The sequence below is a fragment of the Zootoca vivipara genome, chromosome 1, assembly GCF_965207765.1.
Source record: "Zootoca vivipara chromosome 1, rZooViv2.hap1.1, whole genome shotgun sequence".
NCBI classification, from domain to species: domain Eukaryota; kingdom Metazoa; phylum Chordata; class Lepidosauria; order Squamata; family Lacertidae; genus Zootoca; species Zootoca vivipara.
This window is the reverse complement of record NC_142582.1, coordinates 17,094,284-17,107,492: the sequence shown is the minus strand read 5'-3', so window position 1 is coordinate 17,107,492 and position 13,209 is coordinate 17,094,284. Positions and strand designations below refer to the sequence as shown.

Here is a 13,209-nt window from a genome sequence, read left to right as displayed (position 1 = left end):
GCAATTGTATTTCATTCAGCAGAGCTTTACTGCTACTCAAGGCAAATGAGCATAATGGCCACAAATCCAGTAGTATGTAGGCAGAAACTGATCACCTGAATTTTAAAAACTGTGCTCGACGGCGGAATTATTACTAAATGTTCCCAACAGCTTTGTGATTGTACTCTCCTTTGCTCAAAACCCTTGGATTTAAAATTCAGTAAGCTCTGCTACTTGAATTTAAAGTAATCAAAATTATGTCTTCCAAGTGGATTACGCAGAACGATTTTGGCCTTTTTCCTTGCCCGGAAACTTTAATAATCTGAATCTAGGCTGCAAGATTTTAAGTCTTTATCACACACACACACATAATAAATTCATACCCTGAGGAAAAGTTGCTTCCCCTTGATCCAAAACACCTATATTGCTCGGTATATTTAAGTGAGGGTGGTAAGGAATTGCTGTTGAGGTGGGGGACAACATCTCATGAGTCATTTTGCACTTGGTATGAACACCAGGGAACAAAATTAACGTCCCCGTACAATTGAAATGGTTAAATTGCCAGTTTTCTTTGGTAAACCCACAGAGATAGAGGCCTGAGCTGTTCCTGATTGCTACTTCTGTGTGTTTTCCCAGGAGACGTTTTTACTTGGTTCACAAGAGCCACCCACAATGCATGCACCCTTTGTTTTTACACTGCTTTTCACACCCCTCGCAATCCTCCATTCAGACAAAAAAAAAGTGTCATTAGCAGAGTTTAAGGCATGGGTGGACAAACTAAGGCCCAGGGGCTAGATCCAGCTTAATCGCCTTCTAAATCCGGCCCACAGACGGTACAGGAATCAGCGTGTTTTTACATGAGTAGAATGTGTTATTTTATTTAAAATGCATCTCTGGGTTATTTGTGGGGCATAGGAATTCATTCATTTTTTCGCTCCAAAATATAGTCCGGCCCACCACATGGTCTGAGGGACAGTGGACCCATCCCCTGCTGAAAAAGCTTGCTGATCCCTGGTTTAAGGAGTTCTGGCTAGGTAAATCCTTCAAAGAGAAGGTGAAGCAGGGACAGCCAGGAGTGCAAAGAGAGTTCCAGAGGACCAGGCTGAGAGTGCTGGAGTATTTGGCTCCCAAGTCTGAGGTCCGGTTCCCCCCAACCCACAACAGAGGAAAACCACTTCTATTCGCCATGCCATAACGCTGTGTGTTGCCTACACAGAGATAAGATACAGAGTGGGCTAGATCTGGGCTTCCTTCCAGAAAGTTTATGTAACGTACACATATGCAGCTGGCGGCAAAATAATAAAGCTCAGCAAATGTTGTGGTTACCAGGTTAAAAATTAAATATATAGTATGTATATATAAGGGAATTGCACCTTATGTAAAGAGGCTGAGCTGCAAAGCAGGAAGTCCTTCCTTTCAAATGTCACATCTGCTGTGAACTCGGTGAGGAGCTTTGAACAAGCTGCTTTCGAACTCTTGGCTAGAAGTGCTGCCTGGGTTCTTCAAACTTTTCAAAACGCAAGGCGTGCCAAACGGCAAGCCTCGTCTCCTCTTCCTTTATTGGCACGGACGCAGTTTCAAAGCCGTAATTAAAACCATAAATTGTCTTTAAGTCACATTGCAGGTTTGCTGTATAGAAGCGCAAGAAACCGGGCAGAAGCTTTCAAACGCCAGGGCCCTTTTGGTAAATCCATGCAAAAGCCATAGAAGCAAAGGGAAAACAGATAGGTACTTGAAAGACTTGGGGTGCAGGCTCACGACACAAGTTTGCACCTGCTAATTTATATGCAGATGCACACTGAGGCTGACTTTTAGGGGGGTAACTCTGGTTGTCGGTGGGGGGGGGACCTCTGCATGTCAGGACTTAAGCTGAGCTATGAGGTGCTTAAAGGATTTCCCAGATCCACAACATTGCACGTGTGTACTTGTAAAGGGATGTGGGTGGCGCTGTGGTCTGAACCACTGAGCCTCTTGGGCTTGCCAATCAGAAGGTTGGCAGTTCGAATCTGCACAACGGGGTGAGTGCCTGTTGCTCTATCCCAGATCCTGCCTACCTAGCAGTTCGAAAGCACACCAGTGCAAATAGATAAGCAGGTACCGCTGTGGTGGGAAGGTAAACAACGTTTCAGTGCACTCTGACTTCTGTCACAATGTCCCGTTGCACCAGAAGCTGTTTAGTCATACAGGCCACATGACCTGGACAGCTGTCTGTGGATTAATGCCGGCTCCAGGGCCGGCCCTACGACAAGGCTGGGTGACGCAGGCCGCCAGGGGGCGCGCCCTGGGAAATGGGGCAGGGGGGCACCGGAGGGATCTTCGCACCACGGCGCCAGATATGTTTAAGACAGCTCTGGCCGGCTCCCTCGGCCTGAAAGCGAGATGAGCGCCACAATCCCATAGTCACCTTTGACTGGACTTAACCGTCCAGGGGTCCTTTACCTTTTACCTTTTTTTAATGTGTGTACTGGGTCCTCTACCCTGCCCCGGTTGCAATTTGTACATCAGCACTCACTGTGCTACTGTATGAAATATTTCAATAGCTTTCATCTCTGTGTGCAAGAATTGTGCATATGTACTTGTACATTTAAAAAAATCCTCTGGGTAAAGTAAAACAGCAAGTGGCTGGTATCTCCTTTTGGGTACTCCAACATGTAACACACCCAGTCACCCTGATTGTTTTTTGCTTAAAAAATTAAGTTTTCAAAAGGAAAAAAGGGCCAGCAGATTTGCAGCCTGGCACAAATATCCCCTAAAAATCCCCCTTCATACAAGCAACATTCAATCTAATCTTCCCGAGGCCTGTAAATGTGAACTTATTTCTGCACGATTCACCCAGAAACTACAGACACGGGCAGAAGGTGAATAAAAGGAAGGAGCTTATGTTTGCAAAAGTGTGACTCCGAGGTACAAGCAAACTTCGTGTTGAAACTATAAACCTGACCTGAAGCAGTGACAAAACTTTTTAAAACACCGTTTAACAAAACTGCATTGGGAATTTAGGGTGTGTTGGCTTCCAGGACTAAAAAAAGACTTCCACTCAGTGAGAATAAAAGCGATTGTGATGCAATGGCTTGTTGGTCAGGTTTGGATGTGGGAAAGTTGACATGTGGGATAGTTGAACAATACAGCTAGAGGCTAAAGGATGCTTAAACTTTTTTTTTTTAACTCTGACATTTGGCCAATTTTGCTGTGCCAGGATGAGCCAGCCAGCCTCTATCGCTCACCACACTTCCACAACTCAGGAGTCATCTCCCTGTAGAAGCTAAAGGGACCCCTGACCGTTAGGTCCCGTCGCAGACGACTCTGGGGTTGCGGCACTCATCTTGCTTTACTGGCCAAGGGAGCCAGCGTACAGCTTCCAGGTCATGTGGCCAGCATGACTAAACCTCGCCTGGTGAACCAGAGCAGCGCACGGAAACACCATTTACCTTCCCACCAGAGCGGTGCCAATTTATCTACTTGCACTTTGACATGCTTTTGAACTGCTAGGTTGGCAGGAGCTGGGACCGAGCAACAGGAGCTCACCCCGTCACAGGGATTCAAACCACCGACCCTTTCTGATTGGCAAGCCCTAGGCTCAGTGGTTTAACCCACAGCGAAGCTAGCAAGCAGCAAAACCACGAAAAGCACAGGCAGCGAGTCTCAAACATCCGAATTGCAGGAGGAAGGGACCCTTTCGGTCTTCAGGTGGCATTTGGGACACCTGTGGAGGTGCGCACTTGGTGACGGTTCAGCTGGCTTCACTGAAAATGACTGAAATATTTCGGTGAGCTTCTGTTCAACCCATTTGCAGATCTTCAAAAAGAGTAAGTACAGACCTGCCACTTAGAGATCAAGAAGTGAAAACTGCTTCACCTTGTGAATCTTATTTGTTCCAAAATAGTGGCTTTGCTGAACTGCGCATGTACCATTTTAAAACCACCTTAGCTTTGGCAACTCCTGTGTAACACTGTTAAAGTTAACCCCCTAACTTTCCACTTGCCCACATCCTCAGATTCTATTAAACATAAAACCAAAGACACCAGAAGATTCGCTCTAAATTTTGATTTAGTAAAGATCAAGCTGAGGTTTCAAACAATTGTTTTACAGTACTGACTTCTAAAGTAACCAAAATTAGCCAGCATCACCACCATTGAAACATAAGTGTATTGTGGGACTAGTACCGGTAACTAACTACTGAAGAGCTACAAAATGTCTTCTTGCACATCCTTCTCAAAGAAGATAAGCCAACTGCTTGAATCGAATGCCGGTGGTACTCTCTTTCATTTTCCTAGCTACCGCAGTACAACTCCCTATACCACGTAAGGACTGAGAGTGCAACCAGCAACATATCCATAAACAATGGAACAATCCAGCTTCTTATAGATACCATTTTAAGCAAACTAAAATAAAACATTTATATCCCAGAAAGCAAAAACGTTTGCATTTGAACCCACCATTGCTTTCAGTTTATACTTTCTTTCCTTTGGGGATTTAAGCGCAAAAAATATAGGCTCAGAAGCCCCTTTCAGCCTTTCCTGTGCCCTGTGTGAATTACTCTCATGCCCCGCCTGTGGGCTTTCCATAGGCATCTGACTGCCCACTATGGGCAAAAGGATGCTGACTTATAGATGGATCTTTGGTTCGATCCAGAAGAGGGCTTCTTACATTCCTAAAGTGGTTAATGCCAGACCAAACGCAGAAAAAAAAATCGAATGTAGATTTTTTTTATTAATGTAGTTTCCTATTCACATTTTAGAGGATGTTCAAAGCCTTAGACATGAAAACTACTGTGGATTTCAGTCTGCAAACAAACTTCTTTGACAAATTTATGATGTTAGATTTGGATTTTACAGGCTGCCTAACCGCCATCCATTCAAAGCACACAGAGAGAGTCACAAAATGTGTTTGATCTTGCTCTAATCTGGATAGTTTATTCACTGACTGTGATAGGATTTGGTTTTGCAAATGAAGTTGCTTTCCAAGCACCTTGGGCCAACATTAAATGATGCTGCAGATGCCAGGTGGCCATTGAAAATAGGAGCCCTGTGTCTTATTCTCTCCCCTGCTCTTCCATGGTGCAAAATGTGCTTCATTGTGATGTCGTAGTCAGAACTTCCCTGCCTCAAAATGCTACATAGAGTGACATGAGGTGAGAAAACCTTGAGGCTGAGGTCCTTACAGGACTGTGGTAATGATTCGTGAGATCAGCAGTGATGAACCTGTGGACCTCCGATGGATTTCATGGAGTTGGGGAGAGCTGGAAGGAAGAGAAGGAGCGCAGGGCAGCAAAACACACACAAAGCCAAATGGAAGAGATGGATGGATGGAAATCCCTCTGGGGGCAATCAGTTGAGACCTCTGGCAACAGCAATCTGTCCTTTCCTGGCAGTTCTCTGGGCAGGGAGGAAGAGGGGGAGGGAGGGAGAGAGAGGGAGAGTAGCTGGGAAGCAGAAAGAGAGGGGGAAAACACGGGCCATGACCATTGTTGCTTCTAGCCCCACCGATTGTGGCCTTGGAGGGGGTTGGGGAGGTTAACTGCTGCTGTGTTCATGGCTGCTGCCATGAGTGCTGGAAGGAAGTCTACTCCCTGCTGCAAGGCCCATTTTCACCTGGCTTAGGGGATGGGCCCCAGGCTTACCTTGAGCAGCTAAAAGAGGCTCCTGGGAGGCCACTGAGACATTGCTGGAGCAACTCTTGGGTGGAGGCAACTGGCTAAACCGTTTCAAAATGTTTTAACCAGCTCCAGTTTTGGTTCCTCTGTTTCATTTTTGTCGGGTTGGTGTTAGTTAAATGTTTATTTGGGGTTGGCAGTTTTTTAAAATTTGTGTATAACTGCAAACTGGTTGTTGTTGTTGTTTTCTATTGATTTATTGGTTTGTTTGTTGCTTGTACATATAGGATATTTTGTTTTTCAATGTTTGATGTTTTGTTGTGTTTTTATATATGTTGTAAGCTGCCCAGAATGGCTGGGGGAAACCCAGCCATAAGGGCGGGATATAAATTAAATATAAATTAAATAAATTCACAGTCCCCTTTACAGCAGTGTTTCCCAACCAGTGTGCCTCCAGATGTTTTGGGACTACAACTCCCATCATCCCTAGCTAGCAAGACCAGTGGTCAGGAATGAGGGGAGTTGTAGTCCCAAAACATCTGGAGGCACACTGGTTGGGAAACACTGCTTTACAGTGCACTCACTGCGTTTCCAGTGCTGGGTTTTGAACCTGTGTTCACACAGCTCAGCACCATCCAAAATACAGTTGCATCCTGTACTACTGTCATAAGAAACTATTCACACCGACGAGAGTCCTTTGCCCATCAACGCCCCCTGTATACAAACATACGTACACAAATATGACACTAATGAAGCTATGTTGATTTGAACATCTGAGGAAGGGGTTGGAGGACGAGCTGAGGAACACACCGAAAAGAAAACACACACACACACACAGAGGATTTATTCCCTGATGAGAGGCAGGGATGCTGACCAGCACTAGAAAACAACCGTTTTAAATTTAGATGTCTGTGCTAGATTCTAACCACTGCATCTTTTCCATCATACGTTTTAGTGATCATGTTTCTTTGCCTTTTCATTATGAAAAAAGTCTATTAGAGGATTGCGAGAGAGACTATCTGCGCATGGGAACAATATTTCTCATTTGTTTATATTGTTTCAGACAAGGTGGAACAGAGAACCAAAGCTTGAAGGTCTGGCCAGTCCACCTGCTGACCAGAAAGTAAATGTTGGGCTGAATGAAAAAAGGCTTGAGTTTTGGTTTTTGGGATGCCTAAATGGGGGGAGAAAACCCACAGAAGACACGACTAAGATGGGGAGAACCTCTGACCTCCGTATTTTTCTGGTCTGTTTTGCTGACTTATATTATTTTATACTGTTTTTATACTGTTTTAGCTTAGTTTAATTTTAGGCCATAAGTCCTAAGTTTTAAGTTTTAAGCTCCAAGCTTTAAATTTCACAGTTTTAAAGGAATTAAAGCTTTATAGGGAGTTGCTTTAAATTTTCCTGACCTTCACTTGGAAGAGCGTTGGGGCCTCTAGCGGTAACTGAAGAAGAAAGCCTTACGTGTCGTGAATGCTTTTGCTGTTGAATCTTTGCTGTTCCATCTGAGGAAGGGGTTGGAGGATGAGCTGAGGAACACCCTGAAAAGAAAACACACACCCAACTTCACCATCCTCTAAGATGGTAATGTGAACTATAGTAAAGGTAAAAGGTAAAAGTAAAGGCAAAGGACCCCTGGACGGTTAAGTCCAGTCAAAGGCGACTATGGGGTTGCGGTGCTCATCTCGCTTTCATGCCGAGGGAGCCAGCATTTGTCCACAGACCCAGGTGGGTCCCAGGTGGGACCCAGGTGGTGCTGTGGTTAAATCACAGAGCCTAGGGCTTGCTGATCAGAAGGTCGGCGGTTCGAATCCCTGTGACGGGGTGAGCTCCCGTTGCTTGGTCCCAGCTCCTGCCAACCTAGCAGTTCGAAAGCATGTCAAAATGCAAGTAGATAAATAGGAACTGCTACAGCGGGAAGGTAAACGGCGTTCCATGTACTGCTCTGGTTTGCCAGAAGCGGCTTTGTCATGCTGGCCACATGACCTGGAAGCTATACGCCGGCTCCCTCGGCCAATAATGCGAGATGAGCGCGCAACCCCAGAGTCAGTCACGACTGGACCTAATGGTCAGGGGTCCCTTTACCTTTACCTAGCTTTCCGGATCACATGGCCAGCATGACGAAACTGCTTCTGGTGCAACAGGACACTGTGATGGAAACCAGAGCACACAGAAATGCCACTTACCTTCCCACCGCAGCGGTACCTATTTATCTAATTGCACTGGTGTGCTTTTGAACTGGTAGGTTGGCTGGAGCTGGGACAGAGCAATGGGAACTCACTCCATCACGGGGATTCGAACCAACAACCTTCTGATCAGCAAACGCAAGAGGCTCAGTGGTTTAGACCACAGCGCCCCCCATGTCCTAAACTCTAGTTTTGCATCATGGCTAAGCATGACTAAATGGCCAGTTTCTTTATAATCTAAAGAAAGATATTCTGGTCTGATGTTTTAGATCTGTGAATGTTTTTGAGGACAGGTCCCAAATACCCTAGTCCACCCTATGAATGAACTGGCAGAAAAACACTGGTCAGCACTTATCTGGATCATGGCAACGAAGAGCAGGATTTTATTTGGCCATTTGCAAAGCGTCTTGTTCCTTTTCTTTCTTTCTTTTTTAAAAAAGGTCAAAAGTACTGTAGTAATACAAGCAGACAACTGGTATCCAGCAGAGAAAAGGAAACGCTGAAATGTAGAGCAATAGCCCATGATGGGTTACAAGTAGCAAGGGACACAACAAACGGCACAATTTGTAACCATTGCAACGGACAGACCTTTGTATGCACAGTCAAGAAACGTAAGACCTGTGAAGCAATTCATGCACTTCTGAGCTATAGGGATCGCTCCTCCTGGGGAAATGGAGACAAGGTACTAGCCTGAATTACCTCATAGGGTTCATGGATGAAAGTTAACCCCGTGCCATTTGAGTTCCGAGCAAACCACAGCAGTACTTAAAAGTATGATAAACAACTCCTATCCTTTAGCAGCCACTCTTGCATGAAGGGGGCTTACTTGCACTTCCAATCTCCGGCAAAAGAAAAACCCCAAACAAGTCTAACCGAAGCGTTTCAGCACTCTCTGTGCCCCAGATATTTCTATTGGGGGTTTCCCCAACAACCCCTTGACCTTCCAGGTAAGTGGAGTCCTGCTCCCCAGTGCTAGGAAGGGTTAATTTCTAATGGCCAAAATAACAGTGGAGGCTTGGACCACACATCCATTCTGCACTCACAAATTCTCCAGTTTAAATGCAGGGCTGCCAACCTCTCTGGGCAACCCTTAGGCATTTATTTCCTTCTATACACCTCAGTAGGATTTTTGCCATCGACAAAACATCACACAGGAGCCAATCCTCCTTAAACTCTCTCTTCCTTACACAAAGAAGGTCAAGCACCAAAGCTGAAGTTCATGGAAATAATAATACTGTAATAATAATAATAATAATAATAATAATAATAATAATAATAATTTTATTATTTATAGGCTGTCTGACTGACTGGGTTGCCCCCCACTCTGGGCAGTTCCCAGCAGAATACGGTAGTAAAAACACAATAAAACACTAAACATGAAAAACTTCCCTATATCAATGTGCTCCTGCCTCTTTGCTACATCCAAATCAAGAGAAGTCAAAGCACACGAGGATGGGGAGAAAATGTAACCCTACAATTCCACACACTTCCACATTTTCATGGCTCCAATGGTTTTGAAGCGGAAGGAGGAAAAAGCGGCAGTGTTTGTGGCGAGCACATGGCCTGCTAATACCCCAATCCTAACCAGGCTTACTCAGAAGTCCTCTCGCTCAGCATGGGATTGCCAAATGTGTATACTTGGCATTGCAACAATGCAGTCCGATCCAAACAATGTATGCCTACTCAGAAGAGTGAGCGAATTGAATCTGGTTCGCTCCCAGGTAAGTGTGCACAGAACTGCAGCCCCGGGCAGAAATTCTAGGCACATTGGCATCTAAAGAACTGGTAGCAGCAACCAGTGGATCTTAAAGCATATTTACTGGAAATAGCAAAACCGGCTGGATTTGGGACCTAGGCTATTCATACATAAAATCAGAAATAGCAACATCTGGATGCAAATGTGATTATTAGTACCAGGTATTAAACTTTATCTACAGGTGAAGGGTGGTATACAAACAACAACAATTTATAAATATGACACCCATCTGACTCTGTTGCCCCAGCCACTCTGGGCAGCTCCCAACAAAAAACAAGAAAAGCACAATACAACATCACATACTGTACTAAAAACTTCCCTGAATGCTAATAATGATGCTAAGCCTACTCAGGCACAAGTGCCATAGCGCATGAACTCAAATGTGTCTCCTTATGTAGGAAAGAGCCCCACTGATCTCTGTGGGACTCCCAGAACAAGCTCTTCCCCGTTTACTTGAAGGAAGCCCCACTGAGAGCAACGAGGCTTAGTCCCAAGTAAGGACGCGCAGCGTTTACAGCCCTGAGTCTGATCGGACACGAACAGCAAAGGGCTACCGGGGATGCATTTTCGCACGCTCCTCTCTCTCCACGCCAAGCCACCCTTTCCGACAAGCGAAGGCGCTCGCGATGCGCGCAAACCCTCGCGCTGATTCAGCAACCGAAACGGCACCGAGGCGAGCGCGGCTGCAGCGCCGGCATTGCCCTCGTCCTCTTATTCCGTTCGCCCCTGCTTTGCCCAAAGCCGCCTGCTTTCCACGCCGGGCTTTGCTCCAGAGAGATCCCGAAAACTCCGAAGGCCCGGAGGATTTCCTGCATTTCCCAAGGCGAAACCGGGTGCGCCCGGGTGTCGCCTGTAGCCAACTTGGGGTCTGTCTCTTTACGCGCAGCCAGCGAAACCCCGAGTTGCGTGTGGTCCCACCTCTCTCATCCCTACACGGATGCGCGCTTTCGAACAAAGGGTTTTTCTCCCCTCCCTCCTTCCAAAGAAAGTTCCTCTCCAGGGCTTGTGCAAACCACACGCGGGGAGCCCCCAACTTCGCCAGCGAGAGCGATTGCCTCGCTCGCGCGTGGGTAAAGAGAGATCTGTATTCGGATCGATGCTCACCCAAAGCTCTTCCTCCCGGCGGCACCGTAGGCAAGACGATCGGATGTGCGTGAAACTCTCGGTGGGTTCTTCGTTTCGGTGGCAGCTTTGCCCCCTTCCACACCCACCCCCACACCCCAAAAAGGCAAATGCGAAGCGGAGTCGAAGCGCACAACAAAGGAGGCGGTCCGGAGAGGCAGGTACAATCCAAGTTGGGAGATGGGGCGAAGTGAAGCGGCTTTGCTGCGCTCTGCCCTCCGGAGGAGGCGGCTGGGTCTGAAGAGGGACTGGCGAGCGTGGTCCGGTTGTAAGCGATCCGCAGCGCAAAGGAAACATCCCCGTTTCCTGTTACATCAGTCCCAGACCCCGCCCGCCGGGAGGATTGGGTTACTTTCTTGGCAAGCCAAGCGCTGCTCGCTTTCTCTTCCCGGAGACGCGCTCTCGGTACGAGCGCAGAGCTGTTGCTGCTGCTGCTGCTTCTTAACCTTCTTTAGCCGATCGTCCTGAAACGCGCGCACCCAGGAACTGAAGTGAGGGGCGGGACAGCGAGATCTCTCCACCTAAGAGGCATAGAAAACGGGAGTGGTGCAGCAATAAAGCTGCCGGAACATTTGCAAAGCTAAGCAGGGTCCGGTGTGGTTTCTGATTGGATGGGAAACCTTGTGTGGAGATGGGGTTGGGCTAGATGACCCTCAGGATCCCTCCCGACACTCTTAACTGTTAGATCACACAGGCTCTCAAGGCCAGCTTGAGCGCAAGGAAAGTGGAAAGCTGTCATAAATCGCCTTGCAGACTACCTTTCTCCATTGCATCCTGCCTTTCTTGGGAGGAGCTCAAGGCAACATGCCGATCCTCACAACAACCCCACAAGGTAGGCTCCTTAGGCACAGCGATTGTGGATGACCCCAGCAAACTTCAGGGGAGAATTGGAACCTGGAGACTCAGTCTAAACACTACATTGCTCTGGTTCAAGTGGGGCATGGAGGTGCAACAGGAGAGGCAGTGTGGCGTAGTGGTTAGAGTGTTGGATTACCGCGGGGGTTCAAATATCATGTGGAGAGGCCTCTGATTGAATTGCCTGTGATTCCCCACCCTGCCTCAAAAGTAAAAGCAGATGCTGGAAGTTTGTACTGGGCTGGTTACTCATTCTTTTTACACTGTTTCCCCAGCCACATCACACATTTACAGCACATGGATTCCCTCCACCAAGAATCACAGGAGCTGCAATTTGCTTCTCACAGTCAGAACTACAATTCCCAGCTCCCTTAACAAACTATGGTTGCCAGGAAGTCTTTAAGCTACCATTTGCCCCACAGTGCTGCATATACATGCCACGAAACTCACGGCGTGACTTTGAGGCACTCAGCCTAACCTCTCTCACAGGCATGATATGAAGACTAAGTCATCATGAGGGTCTAGATTGTGTATGTGCTTGAAAGAATATGTTTGTGCGTGCTGTGATGGAATAAACGTATCATCATCATTAAGCAGCACTTGCTTATATCCAATTGCTTGATAGAGCTACTCTTAGTACTCTTGAGAGATTGAGACCAATCACTCAAAGCGCTGTTACCTTGAGACTCTGACCTTCCCACAACAATGCAGGGCCTTTCTAGAACTAAGATTTCAACAGATGCCCTCAGCATATTTAGAGGGGAGATACCGGAGAATGCCCCCTATGCAGGGTCGAATTTAGGTTTGATGAGGCCCTAAGCCAGGCATAGGCAAACTCGGCCTTCCAGATGTTTTGGGACTACAACTCCCACGATCCCTAGCTAACAGGACCAGTGGTCAGGGATGATGGGAATTGTAGTCTCAAAACATCTGGAGGGCTGAGTTTGCCTATGCCTGCCCTAAGCTACTGAAGGTAATGGGGCCCTTTATATGTCCAGCTGTCCTTTGTCAACAACAAATTGTCGCTGTTTTTTGTGTTGAAAAGCTTGGGGGGGGGAAGGATCCCATGATCGACCAGTGGCATCCTGCGATCGACCGGTAGATCGCAATTGAACTGTTGGACAGCCCTGCTAGTGCTACATGGTAATTTATGGACATAATAGGTATCTAAAGCCATTTACACATAACAAAATATGTATTTTATCAAAGTAATCGTTGTAATTGTTGAACCGAAATACAATTAAGAAGTATATTAATAGTGAAATACAATTAAGAAGTATATTAATAGTGAAATACAATTAAGAAGAAGTATATTAATAGTGAAATACAATTAAGAAGAAGTTTATTAATAGTGAAATAATTATTAAGCTCTAACTGTATGTAGGTTTTAGTTTATTTGTTTTTTTATCTTATATTTTGGAAACGTGCATCCAGTTTTTTTCCTTTAATTTTTTTGGGGGGCTCCCAAGAGAGTGGGGGCCCTAAGCTATAGCTTGTTCAGCTTATACATAAATCTGGCGCTGCCCATATGGATCGCAAATGTATATATGGATGGGATCAGGTGGAGGACATCACAAACTCTCTGCTGATTTCCCCGCTGTATGCATCGCCCAGAGGAAAAATCTATATTGCCAATTCTTCATTGGCTTCCAGGTCGATCCGCACTGGAAGTGAGAGTTCAACTCCTAGCAGATAAACATCTATATACTATTCAC

At 46.3% G+C, this 13,209-nt stretch overlaps 1 protein-coding gene across 2 annotated transcripts in view; it reads right to left on the bottom strand.

Moving 5' to 3' along the window:
* CALCRL (calcitonin receptor like receptor) overlaps positions 1 to 11,137 on the bottom strand; it is an 82,223-nt gene extending 71,086 nt beyond the window's left edge. Inside the window, exon 1 of one of the 2 annotated variants that reach the window (XM_088655825.1) lies at positions 10,622 to 11,137. The gene's annotated coding sequence lies outside the window, so the exon portion shown is untranslated. Of the gene's footprint in view, positions 1 to 6,984; positions 7,008 to 10,621 lie in introns of those variants that run through there. The other variant, XM_088655843.1, reaches the window with a different exon arrangement.
* Positions 11,138 to 13,209: the final 2,072 nt, after the last annotated feature.